This window comes from Caretta caretta, chromosome 2 (assembly GCF_965140235.1).
Source record: "Caretta caretta isolate rCarCar2 chromosome 2, rCarCar1.hap1, whole genome shotgun sequence".
In the NCBI taxonomy this organism is placed as follows: domain Eukaryota; kingdom Metazoa; phylum Chordata; order Testudines; family Cheloniidae; genus Caretta; species Caretta caretta.
This window is the reverse complement of record NC_134207.1, coordinates 80,276,151-80,292,820: the sequence shown is the minus strand read 5'-3', so window position 1 is coordinate 80,292,820 and position 16,670 is coordinate 80,276,151. Positions and strand designations below refer to the sequence as shown.

The 16,670-nt window shown below is 44.6% G+C and overlaps 1 protein-coding gene and 1 long non-coding RNA gene across 2 annotated transcripts in view; one reads left to right on the top strand and one right to left on the bottom strand.

The window, feature by feature from the left end:
- The window catches only part of TAF4B (TATA-box binding protein associated factor 4b), a 180,503-nt gene that overhangs the window by 135,082 nt on the left and 28,751 nt on the right, over positions 1–16,670 (top strand). The gene's annotated exons all lie outside the window — the stretch shown is intronic.
- LOC142071037 (uncharacterized) lies at positions 1,490–7,659 on the bottom strand. The gene is made up of 3 exons (XR_012666989.1): positions 6,757–7,659; positions 2,642–2,748; positions 1,490–1,798 (listed from the first exon to the last, which is right to left on the bottom strand). It is a non-coding gene; the product is annotated as an uncharacterized LOC142071037 (long non-coding RNA).

The window sequence follows — 16,670 nt, the reverse complement described above, 5'->3', positions numbered from 1 at the left end:
CCAAAAAAGGAGTGGGACATTCGCCTCCGAGTGCTCCTTATGGAGTTGGCACTTACATCAGCCCCAGAGCTGTCCAGATCAGCTGTCCCCAGCGCCATGGCCTCGGTGTGGTGTGTGCCACCAGCACTGGCCTCGGTCCGGCATCTATTCCCATCCCAGCTGGAAAGCAAAGAAAGGCCGGGAGGGGATGTTCTCCTACATCCCACAAAGAGCAGAAGAGGACTGGAGGAGAGCAAAGACCCTCGAGGGTCAGCTCTTCCCCTCCGGACAGAGGTCAGGCCCCAACTCCTGTTGAGTGGGCTAGCCCACTCCAAGACCCGCCCACCACCCTGGGAAATGGCAGAGGCACCCAACAGCTGATGATGCTGTCCACACCGGCGGCCTTTCAGGCCACAAAGGATATTTTGTCTTTACCAGTACCGCCCACGCCAGCTATGGAGGTTCCCTGATCCAGGGGTAAACCTGCCTTGGGACCCTTCCAATGGTCACCATCATTAGAGCACCACTCCTCACCTCAGGGAGTATCCTAACAGCGCTCGCCTGCCCAGACCTACCAGACCCTGGACACGGATCGGCCTACCAGCCAGAGTTCCCAGTATCAGTTCCCAGACTCCAGGCAACAGTCCCTAGGCTCGAGGTGGCGATCACCAGTGAGTGGGTGCAGACCCGCAGAAGAACGGCACTGTCCCCACAGCCTTGATGCATGGAGCAACCGGGGTGGGCAGAAGGTCTCAACACCAGCCTGGTCCCCCAGACATGTATCCCCCTCCTCAGGCTCTGACAGCAAGGAGCAAAGTCTGCCCGTGGGCCAGGGGCACTGGCATTGCCTGCAGGACCATAGGGGGTAGCATGGCTCAGGGCTGTTGGCTAGCTGCATGGCATCTCTGGAACCCCTGGGTGTTTCCCTGATCATCACAAGGACATAGGTCAGCCTTGGAAGCATCCAGCAAGTGGTCAGCGATGGCTTCCTGCCCGCCCCCTGAATCGGTTGCAGGAGTACAGCGGGCTCCTCGGGGTCCCCCAGCCTCAGCTGAGGCTACCATAGTGAAGGCAGCAGAGGTGACAGACCCGCTGATACCTGCCTCATCATCATCTTTGCCTGATGAAGCAATAACGGGGGTCCTCTCATCCAGTCCCCCAGGATGATGCCAAGGCTTACCAAGAGCTCTTAAAGAGGGTTGCCTCAAACCTGGGGCTGAAGGCTGAGGAGTTGGAGGACTCCTCGGACTCCCTCTTTGACGTTTTAAGCTCAGCAGCCCCAGCCAGGGAGGCATTGCTGGTACACAAGGGGGTGGCAAAGATCACAAAAACTCTGTGGCAGATGCCTTCATCGCTGCCCCCCATCTTCAAGTGGGCAAAGTGTAAATACTATGTCCCCGCTAAGGGGCACGAATATTTGTACATGTATCCTGCCCCAAGTTTTGTGGTGCGACACACAAAAACAAAGAGGCTTCCTCTCTTTGGAAGTAAAGTTTATTCAGCTTCCAGCCTCCAACTGCGAGCGGCCAACCACCAGGCCTTGCTTGACCGCTATGATGTTAACATCTGGCAGTCCATGGCCAAGTTCTCAGACTCGCTGCCAGAGGAGCCCAGGAAAGAATTCCTGGTTATTCTTGAGGAGAGCAAAGTGGTGGCAAGGGCAGCCCTCCAAGCGGCCTCAGATGCAGTGGACTCTGCGGCCCGAACTGTGGTCTTTGCCATCTCCATGAGGCTGCGTCTTGGTTACAGTAGTCGGGCCTTTCAACGGAGGTTCAGCAGTCCATCCAGGACCTCCCATTTGATGGCCTGGTGCTGTTTTCTGAGCAAACAGACACAAAACTGCATGATCTGAAAGACTCCAGGGCAACCCTGTGCACCCTGGGCCTGTACACCCCAGGGTCAGCGAGGAAGCGATTTAAGCCGCAACAGACCCAGAGGTTTGGAAGCCAACCTTGGTCGGAACCCTTCCATAAGAAGGGCAAGAGGTATAAGCACCGGCAAGGTCACCAGCCGGCATCCTCTGCTCATTCCAGCTCCATCCATAGCCAACAGGGTGGTAAGCGGGCATTCTTAGGAGGTCCTCGAGGGCAACCTTCCAGCCTGGATCCTGCTCCCCTGTTATTTTCCAACTGGCTGTCCCCCTTCCTTCCTGCCTGGGCCTCTATAACATCAGACTGGTGGGTCTTCAGCACAGTAGCAGGGGGATATACCCCCCAGTTTATTTCTATTCCCCCTCCCTGTCCCTCTTCAGGGACCCTTCTCACGAGCATCTGGTAGCACAGGAGGTGCAATGCCTTCTGCAGGTGGGAGCTGTGGAAGAAGTCCCGCTGCATGTAAGGAGCAAGGCGTTTTACTCCCACTATTTTTTAATCCCAAAAGCCAAAGTGGGTCTGCAGCCCATGCGAGGCCTCAACAGATATCTCAAGAAGTTGAAGTTTCACATGGTCTCCCTGGCCTCCATCATTCCTTCTCTGGATTTGGGAGGCTGGTACGCAGCCCATGATTTGAAGGATGCTTACTTTCATATATCAACATTCCACGGACCCAGGTGTTTCCTGTTTTATTTTTGAGTACTGCCCACTACTAGTTTGCAGTGCTCCCTTTTGGCCTAGCAACAGCTCCAAGGGTGTTTACCAAGTGCATTTCGGGAGCAGCGGCTTACCTCAGATGTCAGGGTATCCAGATTTACTCGCACCTTGATGACTGGCCTTCAGGACCCAAATCCAGCAAAGCGTCACCGTGCTGCAAGCCATGTGTCATGCTCTGGGCCTGTTGATAAACGAACAAAAATCAATGTTAATCCTGGTCCAAAGAATAGAGTTTATCGGAGTGGTACCGACTCTACCCGAGCCGGGGCATTTTTACTGCAGGACATATTCTGGCAATGAGATCTGACATTGCCCTGAACCTCTGTACATCCACTCTCTACAGCCTGGGTCTGCCTCAGACTATTGGGTCACATGGCAGCATGCACTTACGTTGTCCACCATGTAAGGCTCCGAATGCGGCTCTTCCAATTGTGGATAGCAACAGTCTATTCCCTGTCCAGGGATCACCTGGACAAGATCATCACGATCCCGCCGAAGGTACTTACCGACCCAAGATTGGTGCTGGAAGGAGTGTTGTTCGAGGGTCCACGGCCCATGGTTTCCCTGTTGTTGGATGCTTCCAACTTCGGTTGGGGAGCACATCTCGGTACGCTGTGGACTCAGGGGACATGATCGACAGAGGAGCTAGCAATACATATAAACATCAGGGAGCATAGGGCCATCTGCCTAGCTTTCCGGGTCTTCCTGCCACAATTGTCCGGTCGATTAGTGCAGGTGTTGACAGACAATACCACGTCAATGTTCTATGTCAACAGGCACAGGGAAGCGCATTCATCGGCTTTCTGTCAGGAAGCACTCCGTCTGTCCGACTTTTGTATCCAGCACGTGATACACCTGGAAGCTTCGCATCTCCACAGCGTCCGGAACATGCTGATGGATTGTCTCAGCAGGTCCTTCTTTCGCCATGAGTGTTGCAGTAGCGGTGGCCAGGAGCCCCAGGCCCTCTTAAATCGCTGGGCCCTGGGGCGGCTGCCCCTTTTACCCCACCCCCCCGTCGGTGGCCCTGCTGGTAGGGTCCCTACTGGCAGGGCTGCTAACGGGGGAGACGGGGGGTGGGGGAGGAAGGGGCAGCAATGTTAAAACACTGCTGTGGCAGTGCTTTAACGTCGGCTGCGTATGGGCGGGTACCGGCAGCCACATCGTACCGGTACGCCGTATCGGCCTACTTTCACCCCGACACTCTGTAGTCGGTGTTGTAACTGAAATCAATATGTTTGAAAATGTAGGCAAACATCCAAAAATATTTAATAAATTTCAATTGGTATTCTGTTTACCAGTGTGATTAAAACTGCAATTAAATCACAATTAACTTTTTTGAGTTAATCGCAAGAGTTAACTGCGATTAATCGACAGCCCTATTTATAACACAACCTTAGACATTATAAAGGCAGCACTTTTGCCCTAGCTCCCACGCTGAGCCAAAAGGGGCTGGGGGAGAAGACAGGATACTGCTCCTTATCCTACTGCACAGCAGTCCTGGCTGTTCTCCTCTCTCCCCAGGAGCTGGTTCAAACAGATGGATTTTGCAGCATGGCCTGCGGGTCAATGGGTTCACATTTTGGCCCAGGGTAGGGAGCAAGTGCCCAAAGTTAAGGGCTGCTCATGGAGAATCTCCTCTCTGCCAGCAGCTCCCAGTGTTAATTGTAAGAAATATAAAGCATTATGGCTACAGTTCCTCTCTGCCCCCGTATCCAGCTTGGAGATGAAGCCACTGTTTGTGTGCCAGATAGCTGGGGGGTGCTGCTCCACAGGAGAGGCAGAGTGTAAAATTCCTTAAACCACTCCCTTGTGGGCAACTCAAGCACGTTTCCTTTCACGGCATTCAGTCTCTAATAGGCTTGAGCTTCGATGCCAGGTTCTTGCAGCGCCCTAAGACGGAAGCTATATTTTGGCAGATATCATGAACAACTGCAACGTGCACAGCAGCCTGGGCTGCCTTGCGTCTGCCAGCCCCTACTGGACCCAGGCAGAACAGCCCATGCTTGCATCTGAGAAACCTTTCGGCATTCCATTGAACAGTGGTCCTCTTCTGACCTTGGGTCCAACTGTAGTTAAGGAGAACTGGCAGCAGTCTTACAGGACTGTGGCTGGAATGCAGAATTATTCCGGCCACAACTCCACTATCTTCTCAAGGGCCAAAGTCTAAATGGCCATGCACCTTTCTGTGCTCTCTTAGGCCACGTCTACACTACGCGCCAGATCAGCAGGTAGTGATCGATCCCTGATCGCTCTGCCGTCGACTCCGGAACTCCACCACGGCGAGAGGCGGAAGCGGAATCGACGGGGGAGTGGCGGCCGTCAATCCCGCGCAGCAAGGATGCGAAGTAAGTGATTCTAAGTCGATCTAAGATATGTCGACTTCAGCTACGCTATTCTCATAGATGAAGTTGCATATCTTAGATCGACCCCCTCCTCCCCCGCCGTGTAGACCAGGCCTAACAACAATGATTGTTGGAGGGGTTCCTAAGGCCTGGTCTACATTGGGGAGGGGGGGGGGGAGAAATCGAGCTAAGATACACAATTTCAGCTACGAGAATAGCGTAGCTGAAGTCGACGTATCTTAGATCGACTTAGAATCACTTACTTCGCATCCTTGCTGCGCGGGATTGACGGCCGCCACTCCCCCGTCGATTCCGCTTCCGCCTCTCGCCGTGGTGGAGTTCCGGAGTCGACGGCAGAGCGATCAGGGATCGATCACTACCTGCTGATCTGGCGCGTAGTGTAGACGTGGCCTAGTCTGCAAACTTTGATTTGGGAGCTACAAAAGACCTGCCCCAGCCTAGCCAAATTGCTGCCACCTCCAGGCATAGTTACACTTCACCTGTACCCCTTATACAAGCAAACCTTCCCATAGGAGTTTTGCCTTGCAAGGAATACAAGATAGAGTAGGAATTGGTTACAGTAGTGCCCAATGCAGATCTACCTGAATGAGCCAAGCTGTGTTTTCACATTGTATAGTCAAGAATGTTTAATTTCTAATCCTTGTATCTATTTAAAAGAAATAATTGTACTGAAATTCTCATAAAGAAAACATGCCATTGAAGACTCAGATCAGTGCATCAGGAGCAGTACCAAGAGAGCAGCCCGACAGCTTCGCAGCCTGTTTGAAAAGCTTAAGCAGGTACCACTGCAAGCCAGTTGTCCACCACCTGTAATAGTTACATTTACTGCAGTGGTTAAGGTGTTCGCCATTCCGAGTATATGAAATATTGAGCTAGAGATAAAGCCCTAAATATACAGAAGTGCTGTTGGGTGCCCAATATGAGACACCACGAGGCCTGATCTTTCAGAAAGTGTGGGGTTCCTGCCCTTGGACAAGCAAGCCCCTTTAAGTTGCATCAAGCTGGGCACCCAGAAGATGGAGGGGCTCACAAATCACTAGTCCCTTTGAAAAATCCAGGCCAAAGCCTGAGATGGAATAAATGGCCTTGCTTTAATTGTGCAAATTATCAGCGTAACAACACTTGATTTTTTTTTCCCATCAAGAAAGGTAACGCCCAGCTGGCTCTTTGGGAAAAGTTTAGCTCTATTTTAAAGATACATCTTAAAATGGCCAAGTAATTTGCAGCGTAATGGGCAAGAGACTTTGGTGCTTAGCAACACACATAGGAAGACAAACACCCCGGTGGAGCTCCCTAAATAATATCTAACCATATGTGTCTTCATGTCTCAATCAGATGGTATCTGCTTTACCAAAGTCATCAGCCTATGTTGCAATAAAATGTATGCAGCATTTATTAGAACCAAGGCCTCTTACTACTCACTGATGAGCTATTATGCAAGAAAATGTTCCTTCCACATTCCTTGCTGAAGCAGAAGCAGGTGTGTTACTTTGATGGTTGAATGAAATAATCTTAACTTTGCCTCAGGATATTTATAATCAAAACATACACAATTATTGCGCCATAAAGCCTGCTTCTCTGGGTCTTGCTGATTAAAAAGAAAAAAAAAAAAGAAAGAAAGAGAGAGAAGCTAATGTAATTTAAAAAAAAAAAAAAAGAGACAAGAACACCAAATATAGTCCAGATCTTCAGCACTATATAACCCCAGCAATGCTTCCATTCGATTTAAATCCTAAGGAAAAAGCCAATTCTGTTGAAACACTGCAAATTAACAATAGCACTGGCCCTGTACATCACTTCCCCAAGACAATCAACTCATCAAATACCTTTTCTTTGTGCAGAGGCACTGGGGAGGGTGGGGGTCGGGGGGAACAGCATGAAAGTGAAATGGTTTCTCTTGCTTCCTGCCGCGCTGGAGGCAAATGCCAACTTTTGCTGTTGTAAAAGCTATGGCAAAGCAATCTAAGGAGTTATGGAAGGAAAGCGAATACCACCCATGCTCTGGCAGGCAGAACAAGACAGAAGCATGTTTAATTGATGTGAAAAGAACACAAGGATACAAAGCTGGCATTAGAGAGTAGAGTCTTTTTTCTCTTGATGCCAGGCACCCATTTAAAAAGTCTGGCTTACCTGGGCACATCACCAAAGGGCAACATGAAGTCAATAGCCCTATGGTGTTTGTCCTTGGGCAACTGCCAGTAAAACTGGTTTCATCTAGCAGATGTGTGTGCAAGCCACAGTAATTGGTGTGTTCTTTTCTGTCCCAGATTTATCATCCCACACTCTATTTTCCCATTACCTCCCTTGTTCAATCTCTGTGTTTCTCGACAAAAAAAATATTTACATTGAAATAAACGAATGGGAAGAGTTTCCAGCTCACATCACAGGGAAACACAGATGCAGGGGAACGCCAAAAGCAGTCAATACTGCACTGACAGCAATTTCAAAAAGAACCTAGAAATAGAGGACTTTTTCTTGTGGGACATTTTGTAGGAAGAGAAAGGGTTTAAACAGGTCCTGTTTGATAAAGAAGCCTAGCTTAGCTACAGCTGCCACTGTAGTTTAAGGATGCAGTGCATCGCAGCCCATAGCTGTGTATCACAACTGCAACTTTCCCCTTCAAGAGCATTTTTTTGTGACTGTTTGAAGAAAAAAACCTACAAAGAACGGCATATCAGAGAGTAGCGTGAGGAATTGCTCTGCCCTTGCTCTATCAAGTTTATAAAGAATCATAACAGACTGGTGCCAGGTCTACAGTGAGAAGGCTTTGCCTGTATAGCTATAGCAGTACACTATGCTCTTCCCGGGGATGCAGCAACCCTGATGAAAGTGAACTCTTGGCAATAGGGTTTAGTGCCATCTCCCTGAGGAAAATAAGCTGTATGGGGATGGGTAAAAGCGAAGTTTTGTGGCTATAGCTGCATCATACCAGGGACTTTTCTGGGCCCACCGATGTTGGTCACAACTCATGCCTCATTACAACCCTGACTGAACTGTGCCAGCAGAAGTTTGGAGATCTGTCCTGGGATTAAAAGGAGCAGTGGTGGCTTTAGCATGCAAATAGAATAGGCCTGGGGCAGAAAACTGTTAGGGACAGCACAACACTCAGGCAGCTTCTGAGTGAGTGACTGGGCTGGTAGGGACTGCCTTTTCTTGGGCAACTCAGCTCCTAGAAGAAGTTGGGGAAATATATTTCTTACCTCCTCCCCAGGCTTTTACTGTTGAATATAACTATAGCACAATAATTTGGCATGGCATTTATAGAGACTGACAAAAGATACAGCCCCTTCTCTGAAAGTTAGATCAACATTTCCAGACCAGGACACCTTCAGTTAGGCATCTAAATCCATATTTTGGCACCTACATACATGTGGCCTGACTTCCAAAAAGGCAAGCATCTACAAACCTCTTGAAGTCAATGGGAGCTATAGGTGCTTGATACCTTTGAAAAATCAGGAGTTAGAAGCCTAATTTTAGCCACACAAGCTTGAAAATGTTGGCCTTTACAGTCTAACAGCCAAATCCTGCTCCCACTCAAATCAATTATCCACAGGAGCAGAGTGGAGTTCTCAGTCGGCTAACACTAAACCATGATAACAGACAAAGGCAAGAGGTAAGCAAGATGGCACAAGGATTAATATAATAGGATTATGTTAAAGATCCAAGAAGAAAATTGTCCAATTGTACAGGATTAGAAGAGAGAGATGAGACAAAAGGCGAAAAATGGTAAGTGAGCTATTGAAGAAGTGGGTTTTCAGGAGGGATTTGAAGAAGAATGGATGAGGGATGTAATTCCCAAAAGAGGGAGAGGTGCAAGAAAGGCTCCCAGGTGAGTGTGGGAGGAGCCAAATGGAGGAACAATGTGTGGAGAGCGTGCCAAGCACAGAGGGTGAGGAGCGACCAGAGATATGAGCAAGGGAAGGGCCCTAGAAAGCAGGGTGAGGAGTTTGAACATCATGAAAGAGACAGGGAGCAAGTGAAGGCGCTTGAGGAGGAGCTGACATGGTAGACAGTGATTTTAACAGTAGCATGTTGAATGTCTTGGAGGGGAGTGGGAATCAGAGCAAGGAACATGGGGTGGAGGAGGAACACAGCTGCCCTTCCTTTGCCAAAAGCAGAGGGAGAACTCTCCTCATGTGTGACAGGAGCTGGGATGGTGAAGAATATTTGGAAGTGGGAACATAAGGAAGACCTGGTGCTTGCTGAGAAGTTTCTGGGGCTCCCAGGGGTGGAACAGCAGCAATAGCAAGAGGAAGCCTTAAAAATAAAAGAGGGCCAGCTTTTCCAGAGGGGCTAAGCCCTGCTGTTCTCATTCAGTTCCATGGGAATTGAGGGTGTGCAGCACCCCTTAAGGCTGTATTAGTTTAGGTTCCTACATGTGGATTTAGAACCCTAAATTTAGGCCCCCAAGTCTGAAAAGTTTGGCCTTTGTATGTTACCAGACTCTCCAAAGAGAAGCAATACTGGGTCACGTTCTGGGGTGCAATTCAAACCAGTGAGATTGTGTCGCTGCTTGTCTTATAACCCTGAGTGCCCCCAAAATGCTTCTGCTACTCGTGGATCCTTGCCTGGAACATGCACACAGCCAGCATACACTCTGTGTTCTGTAGGCTGTTCAGACCTGATCCCAAGTCAATTATATATATTTTACAATAAATTATATATATTGAACTGAGAATGCTGGCGTGTTGATTGCTTGCATTTTTGTAGGGGGGAAAATGTGGATCATGGAGTGATTATTAGGGTACTGAGAACACAGCATAAGAGGATGCTAAATCTGCAGTTATTTTTACTTGGGGAAAGATTTAATCCTATGTTACCAGCACTTAAAAAAAAAATCAAACCAAACCAAACCAAACCAGACAACCAACCAAACTGGCTAAACCTTTCCGATTTCTTCTATCCCCTCTTCCTTCTGGATACCTACGCCCCAGCTCAGCAAGGTACGTAAACATGGACCTAACTTTAGCATCATGAGTAGTCCCACTGAAGTCAGGACTACTCAAATGCTTAAGTATTTTGCTGAACTGGGGCTCTATATACTAACTCTAATAGGTTCTGGCACTAGCGATTCCAGTCAGCTTTCTAAGTCCTCTATCATTCATTCTTCAATAATGAGAAGTAACTATGAACTACTGTACGGTTCTACAGTTCATAAAACTTCCAGGAGTATTAACTTTAATATAGTCTCTCACAGAAAGTTCTGTATTGATACCTGACTGTGTATTTCTAATCTGCAACTATGAAAGATTGTTGTAAAAAGTCTTAAGACCCCAAACCTGGTCTCTTTGTCTAAAGAAAAAACAAACCCCAGAGAATGGGAAAGGAAGGCAGAAAAGGAGAAGAAAGTGGAATGACGGTTTTGGGAACCTGCAGGACAGTTTGATGCTTCAGCAGTGTCCAACATAGCTTAAAGGTGACTGTACAGGAAGAGACATGTTTGTGTCCCTTTTTGCATCTTTATAATGGACAAGGAACCTTGAAAGTATGCTTCTGATGGCTTTTTATTCTAAACAGAAGGCGCGGACTTTCCTTTGCTTACAGAAGGACTAAAGAACTAATAGGAGTTAGATATGAAACTAAAACAGAGAGTGTAACCAATTTTTAGACTGTTTAAAATGTTTTAGCTTTGTGTACACTTATTTAACTCCAACTCCCAAGAAGCACTGGGGAGAAAAAGCTCTTTCTGAAAGATTCAACAACCGTACCCTTTTGTGTGATGACTCAGAAGTCTTCCCCTGCAGATCTCTGCTTCCCCAAGGAGTCCTGTAATTTCTTTTGCTGTTACTGGACTTGGTATGTCTGATATTTCCAAGGCTCCAAAACACAAACAGAACAAACATTTTTAAGGGAATATGTGTGGGAGGGAAGGTCAGGCAGTCAGTATATATAAAAGAGTAAAAAAAGGTTATATTTCTTTTGCAGGTCACTTTTAAAGTCCATTACACACTTTGTTCAAAGTATAGTGAGGTAATGGTCAAGCTGAAGACACACATGGTCTGTACAGCAACATACAAATCTTGGGGAGGAGAGGAGGAAAAAAGGCAAAACTTAATTTGCAACAGAGCAACTTTTCCCAGAAGTCTCTTCTTTCTTGCTTGACATAACTTTAACATGGCTGACTTGTCCCTTTCATCACACCAGGAGACATAAATTTCCTTTTCCCCTTCTTTAAAGAATGAAGGAATTCAATGCCATGCACCCATCCCCACTCCTATGCTTGACTTAGGTCATTCTGCTTCCTCCCACTATTATGAGTTAAGGAGAAAGTACATTGCTGTCTTTTACTCCCATAAGTTTCATACTTGTAGACATCTTTAGCACTCCCAGGCTGTTGGCTTGCCAATTCTGTTCACAACGGACTTCAGTCCATGCAAAATACTACTCCCAGAGTTGTCAGTGACTCTCAATGCTCACTCCATGCTAATACTGTGCATAACTCTTTCCATCAGCATCTGGTTATTTTGACAGCTAAGGCCCTTTCTGTTTGCATAATATTGCTCCTTTGTATCCCCACGTGCACTTCATGCTTCTCTGGCTCTGAAGTTCAGTGTAGATTAATGATCATGGAAAGCTAGGACTGGATGCTGCAGCGTCCTGGGCATGCTGGCCCCCCATCCAACGAAGTACTCAAACATGTGCTTAATTTTAATAAAAGGAGGACTTGTGGCACCTTAGAGACTAACCAATTTTTTTGAGCATGAGCTTTCGTGAGCTACAGCTTATGCTCAAATAAATTGGTTAGTCTCTCAGGTGCCACAAGTCCTCCTGTTCTTTTTGCGGATACAGACTAACACGGCTGCTACTCGGAAACCTTAATTTTAACGTAAGCCTATAATTAGTCCCACTCTCCTGCTGTTCTACTTGCGCCTCATTCTCAAAAGTTAGGCATGTGCTTGAGTGCTTTGCTGAATCAGGGCCGGCACGCTCAGTGTGTTGCAGGTCCCTACAGTCTTTTCATGTAAGGCTTTGTGGGTCTTCTCTGGCCCCTTTTCCCTATTGCTCTTTTTAAAAACAGCTCTTGAAGATGTGGCTAATTTCTCCAAAGTGGTTGCAAGCTCTAGACTCAGACTGCAATTTGCTCATGTAAAGTGTTGCTTCACAGCACTGTGCAATGGATGCATGGCACTGAATCTTGTCTGGACCCACAGTGAGGACCAAGTAGACACTCATGTACAGTGTGTGTGTCTGTGTAACCTCGCTATCTTCCCACCCTTGTGTTGTAAGCTCTTTGAGGCAGGAAGTATTTCTTCATTTAGGGTGACCATATTTCTCAAAGTGAAAACGGGACACAGTGCAGGGCGGGCCTGAGCCGCTCCCCTCCCTTCCTGAAAATTCCTTTGTGCCCAGTTGGTGGGGGGGGGGGGGTGCACCCCACTATTTTTGTAAAAAGTGGGCGTTTATTCTGTTTGCTCTTGCCAACTGATCATCAGAGAAAACAGGACAAATGCCAAGTTTTGCCAAAAAAAGTTGTGACATCTGGGACAGCGCTTAAAAAGGGGACTGTCCTGGCCAAAATGGGATGTATGGTCACCCTATTTTTATTTACTGTCCATGAAGTGGCTGTCATGCTTTGAGCACCCTGACAGACACATTGGCATAAGCAGTGCTTTGGTGTTACTGTCCTGGTGCATTAGATGTCACAATGGTATAAATTCCTGAGCCCTGTCTACACTAATGTATCCATCATTGCTACCATGAGGTTGTGCTGATGGTGAATTATGGGTAACTTTTACTGTTCATGTTGTGATCTTGACACTTCCCTGTTCAGATCTCCACTGGATTAGCTATCACCAAGCGATATACCTCATAGACAGTGGGCACCATTAAAAACTAGACACTTACCATCCAGAGTCATTTACCACAATATTTTTCATTTTAAGATTAGGGAATGCCACCTTTTGTCTATAGAGGGCCTAGCACAATTGGGTCTTCTTGGTGCTTCTGTAATACAAATTGAGTAAAGCTAAACAGTGAGGTGCGGTAAATATCCAGTTTTAAATGAAACTCACTATAAGAGGCAATGTGTCCTTTACTGGAGCTGTTGTCGTGCCATTGCAAAGAAAACATTCAGCCTAAGATGTGGCTGACACAAGGGTGGATAAAAATCAAGGTTTTAAAAAAATAAAATAAACCTCAGACTTTATTTAAATCGGATTTTTTTGATAAAATGCTTTTTGAGGAAAAAACCTACCTAAAGATAGTTTTAATTAAGATACATTATAGCCCAAAGATATCTCATCATGGAATAGGGATTATAAATTCTAATTTTATAGTATGAGACAATATATTCATGTAACGTTTAAGAAAAGTTTTGTAAATGAGTTCCAATAGTTCATGGATTAGGGACCCAATCTTACGGGGTTCTAGGGGTTTCTGTATAGATTACTTAGGTTAATCTTTTTATCTACCCAGCGGGACTCAGTACTCCGTCTAGAAGATACCATCAGAGATGCTTAGTTTTGCAGTTCTCAAACTGTGGATTTGTGTCTCCAGGATAACATTCTTGTTAACAGCAAAAATGTTTTTAAATAAATAATATATAGAGGTGAGAAACAACAGACCTCAACCCTATTGTCCCTCTGAAAATTTGTGTACACAGAGTCAAACCCTTACCTCTCTCTAAAAGTGCAAAGTTTCAAAAAGTTCAATGACTAGCAGATTGTTGGGGGCGGAATAGATCTGGACAAGGAGAAGAAGTCCGGAGATAAATGTGAGAAAACTGAGCAGCATATTCCAGAAGTCTTGAGGTCTTTCTGAGTGTAGCCTTCATTGATTTGAGATCTACCATACCATTCTCTCACTGGAAGGGAAAACCTATAATGGCAGCAGGCCGTAAAAGAGACCCAGTTTGGGAATAAGAACCATTCAAGAAATATACATTTGCTGATGGTGTTTTAAAGTTAGTCACACCAGGGAACTGGTGGAAGTCACTTAAGCACTTGGATTCAGAGACTGTTGAAGTGATAATCTCACTTCTATCAGCAGTAGCTTCTTCTGCCAGTGTAAAAAGAATATTTTCTTGCTTTGGACTAATTCATTCCAAACTGAGAAATCGTTTGGGATCTGAAAAAGCAGGAAAGCTTGATTTTCTTTTCCAGATTATGAACAAACAGGAAAATAAAGGTGAAGACGACTGAGTTATCTGCAGAAGCCAGTATTTTAAGTTTCTCATGTTGACCTGGCTGACACAGTCAATTTAATTTTTTTAAAAAAAATGTCATTTAACTATTTTAGTTAAAAACAATTTTAACAAAAACAAACCTGATATTAAAAAACTTGAATGTTTAAATTCAAAAATTCATATGCTTGTTTTGTTAAAATATTATATGTTTGCTGTTGAAGAAAAAACCCCAGAATACGTAACATTGTTGTTTTAGTTAAATAAAACAATTTAAATGTCTGTCTGGTGATGTTCTCCACCTGATACAGCATGGCAAGAAAATCCTCCAAATATTAACGATTAACCTGTTGAATTGGAGATCGGTCACCGCCCAATGACTTCATAAATATCTGCTTCAATTACCAAACACTCATTCATTTTCTGATATAGCTGTAAAACTAATCTGAAAACTTTTCAAAATAAATCACTTAAAAAATATATAGTGTGTACCTTCTAAAAATGAAACCTACATCCATCTCTGAGTTGTGAAGAATATGTATGAAGGTTATAACAACCAACAAGAATGCACTTTTATGTAGAAAACCATGATTAAATTGTGTCTTCCTGACTAGTGATTTAAATCAAATCCACCCTGGCTGACATGGTGTACTAAAGAAGAGAGCAACGGGGTCAAGTATGTGACCAAAAGGGCAGACAGGTCAGGGGATTCCAGAAAATGGGAAAAGGTAACAAAGTAGTACTCACCTACCTGTAGGTGCAGAAACATCTCCCTTCTCACCTCCTGACCACAGCACAGACTCAGGTAGGTATGTAACACTCTCCCCCAAAGGAGATATTAAGAGGCCTATACAACATAGAATGGGGAATGGGAAAGATACATTTCCTAAGCTTTGTACTAAAAACACTTATTTTCCATCAAAATCTGACTATATTCCAGTCCCTTTGATATATCACCTCAGCAGCACTGTTAGGGCTTGATGGACACATTAACGTTAAATATGTGAGGGCTTAATAACTTAATATACAATTTACAGAAAAGTATTAGAACAGATCAATTTATGTTACAGTATCTTGAAAAAGTCAGCAATGTTCTGTTCACTTTATAAAAAAGCCAGCTGTGTTTAAATGCATCAACGATAAAGTGTGAAGAAAACAGAAGTGAGAGGATCTCACTATTTAAACTAGTGCAAGGAACAATTTAACCCAGTTAGCTTGGCCATACAAAGATTGCCAGCACTCTTGGGTGTGAATACGGATTTGCTCACAGAAAAGAGACATGGGTCTTTTAAAAAAATGTTTCTCCAACAAAGGGGAAGATGAGTCAGAAATAAATATGAATGCATCAGACATGTTAAATACCCAAGTTATATGGAATATACTTGATTTTTCCTAAACATTGTTTCTTTGTACTTCCCTATTAGCCTTCAAAAGTACTTAAAGTCCACTGCTCATGCAATGTCTGGCAAACAGCATGGCAGTTTGCCTGAGTAGAAAACATATTACTGAAGTCTGTATTCACAGGTGACTAACATTCTAAGGAAAGTGCTTGGGGTTTTTTTAGCCTGAAAGTGTCACAAACATGAATAGAATTATAGGCTTGCTCTCCCTAACCCTCTTTACCTTAGGATAAAATTATACACTTCCATTTACAGGGCCAGTTAAGATCAATACAAAGGTGGGAAAAATAGATCATTTTTCTTATGGAAGTAACTGTTTTCATTAATTTTTCATTAGTCCTGCTTTTGTTTTGCTATCCATCACTGGAAGAGCTGATATGAAGTAGATTACGTTTAGGTTATCTTACATGCTTCCAGGATTTAGTAGATATTGCCTGATAAAGCTGCAAGTTTTATGGCTTTAACTTATATCTATCAGTAATGCATCAGAAGACTATTCTGAGCAGTACTGTTATCTCTAAGCCAACCAGTAGAGTCTTTAAAGGTGCATTGGCTAAGGTTGTTAATATGGTACTCTTTTTAAGCTACTCATCCAAACACAGTACTACTGTGAGAAAGATAAGCAGATACTGAAGGACCAAGTTAATGTAGAGGTTTAATCCTCATCTTTTTTATTTTGCAATTTCAATTTTGGATTGTTTGAAGCTAAAATCAAGCCATGCCTTAAACAAACATATCCATTAGCACCCATAACTTTAAAAGACTCCTGTCATTGATAAAAATCAAAACTGAACTGTAATCCCTTTAAGCAGGTGTATTTTCCTGGATTTTTTTTTTCAGATGGCTAATATGAATTACCAGGCCTCTTTCACTTATTATACAGCTTTTTTTTTCCTATGATCCCTTAGTTCTATGGAAGGGAATTGAAATCTCAGAAATAAAAGACTACAGATACTAATTAAAGAACTGGCCCAGAGGACGAAGATAAAGAACCAAACAGAGGTTATTTAAACACGTCAGTTTTTTGTTTTATAACTGGAACAAGAAAAAAATCCAAGAGAATATGCAAGATCAACACAGGAATTTTAAAAATTGAGACTGAAAGGCAGTGGCTATAAAGCTATGCCATATTTGAGCAAACCGTAAAGTAATACATCACAGTATATCAATGTTCCCCAAGTGGTTTTGTATAGCAAGTGTAACTGTGAAGGAAATGAAA